Source organism: Fukomys damarensis, unplaced genomic scaffold (genome assembly GCF_012274545.1).
Source record: "Fukomys damarensis isolate Sample0158 unplaced genomic scaffold, DMR_v1.0_HiC HiC_scaffold_39, whole genome shotgun sequence".
Classification (NCBI taxonomy): Eukaryota; Metazoa; Chordata; class Mammalia; order Rodentia; family Bathyergidae; genus Fukomys; species Fukomys damarensis.
This window is the reverse complement of record NW_022900951.1, coordinates 78727080-78729667: the sequence shown is the minus strand read 5'-3', so window position 1 is coordinate 78729667 and position 2588 is coordinate 78727080.

The window sequence follows — 2588 nt, the reverse complement described above, 5'->3', positions numbered from 1 at the left end:
GTTCAGGCCAGCCTTAAACTCACTATGTAGCCAAGGCTGGCCTCAAACTTGGGGCACTCCTCCTGCCTCAGCCTCCCAAGCACTGGGATTACAGGCTAAAAATTCATTTTTAACTGATATGTAAACCATAAAAATTGAACATGTTAATGGGATACTATGTAATGTTTTGGTATTTTCTTTGGTCATATTGGAGATTGAACCCAGGGCCTTCACACTGATCTACACCTCCAGTCCTTTTTTATTTTTAAATTTTGAGACAAGCTCTCTCTAAATTGCTAAGTGGCTTAGGCTGCGCTTGAACTTGCATTCCTCCTGCTTCAGCCACCCAGAGTGCTGAGATTACAGATGTGTGCCACCACACCTGGCTTAATGTTTCAATGTAAGGATACATTGTGCGATGCTCAAATAAGGTTAAACATATCTATTTTCTCAAACATTTATCTCCTCCCTATGGGAAAGACTTTCAAAATCTTTTCTTTCATCTTTTAGAAATGTATGGTATACTATTGGTATCTATAGTCACCCTACTGTACAATAGCACACCAGAACTCACTACTCCTCATAGATCAAACATTATCCATCCCTCCTCAACTCTACTCCACCTGGCCTCTGGTAGCCAATCACAATATTTATGAAATCAACTATTTTAGATTTCACATATAAGTGAGATCATGTGGTACTTGTCCATGGGTACCTATCTTTCCATGCCTGGCTTATTTCACAAAACACAATAACCCACATTATCAAAAATAATTTGAAATCATTCTTTTTTATAGGAAAGATTATTTCATTGTCTATGTACCATATTTTATTTATCTATTCATCAGTTGATAGACATAGATTCCTTTTATTTCTTAATATTTATCAACACAGCTTTCTACATACTGATTCCATTTACTCTGGCTATATAGCAAGTAGCTACTGAATTGTATGTGGAATCTAAAAAGTTAATCTCATAGAAATGTAACAAAATTTAAAGTTTGTTCAGTATTGGGATGACAGTATTGGCTAGGCTAATGGAGTTTGGAAACTTTATGTGTCTTATTCATTATTGTGTTCTTTTTCATTTCTTTGGGAAGTTTTATGTGACAATTTAACCAAAGGATAGTATCATTAAAAATGTATTTAGGACGTGGATGATATTACCAACTGTAAATAGTTCATGCTGTTAAACTGGACAATCTTAGAACAAGTGAGTATAGCAGTTAATTATGAGAATATATTTTTCCATTTTTATATAATATATGATTTGGATTACTTCTCTGTCAAAGTTTTTCCTTTTAAGTTGTCTACTTACTAGCTATATTATTGCTGTATGCACATAATATATTATTCATAATAAAAAGAAACCTTGAGGTGCTGGTAGTGAAAATAGCAGAGTAAAGACAACACTCCAATTCACTACTCCATAAAAGAATAAAAAGCCTGGCAAAATTAGTCAGGGTCAACACTTTCAGAACTGTGGAAATTAACCAAAGGCTTGCAGAAACTTGAGAAACATTTGTCCAAGAAATACACCTGAGAGTCAAGGGGAGTAGCTCAGTGATAGAGTCCTTGCCTAGAATGTACAAGGCTCTAGATTCAGTCCCTAGCACTAGAGAAGAACCCTCAATCTCTTTAAGAATAACTGAGCTTTGGGCCAGGGATTTAGCTCAGTGGTTCCGCCACCTGCCTCACAAGTGCAAGGTACTGAGTTTGATCTCTGGTACCCCCCCAAAAAGAATGAGCTTTAACGTCATTTAACTTGTCCTAGTTCCATCTGCCACTCTCCAGTTCTGCTGTATCCTTAAAAATTTATAGACCACATCTCTGAAGAAATCAGCAGCCTGCCAGGCATATGAGGGATGAGAGGGGTTGGAGCTCTTTCAACAGCTCAATTCCATACAACTGTCACTATTGTATACGTCTGGTAGTTGGTTTCCTGGATACTTATAAATTATATAAGTAATTAGAATGATGTCTGTATTTTACCTAATTCAGAGGTGATGTGGTACAAAAATCGTCCACTAGAGGGAGGATTTGTCCAAAAGAAAAACAGGCAAATGAATTAGCTTTTCAACAGTTAAAACACACAATAGACTAATCAAAAAACTTAAAAGGAAAAAACGTATGGAGCTACCTACAAGCACTTTTAAAAGCTCCTACATATTCCTGGGAATCTGGAAGGGTATATACATGTAAGGACTGTGTGTGTGCTCAGAAAAGACCCAAGAAAGCTCCACACTCTCATGTATGCATGACCTTGAGTCTGTGAGCTAATAAGAAGTGAAGGCTAAGGCAGCATTGTCAGTGTTCTGCATAAGAGTTAAAATTGCACTCCAATGTGCATACAAGAGTTACTTGACAAAGACTAGGAGAATTACTGGTTTCAGGCATTTAAGAAACTCTTTCTGATTATAAACTGACTTCAAAGCTACAGGGAAGCCACTTCGGTGGCTACACCTGACAAATACAGATTTTACAGGTTAGTTCAGAAAACTACAACCGATAACTACAGAAGAAACAACGAGGAAACCATGATGTACAGATAGGATCTGATTTCCAGAGATGCCACATCAGACTATTTTTTTTCAGCTTTTTGAGTTTAT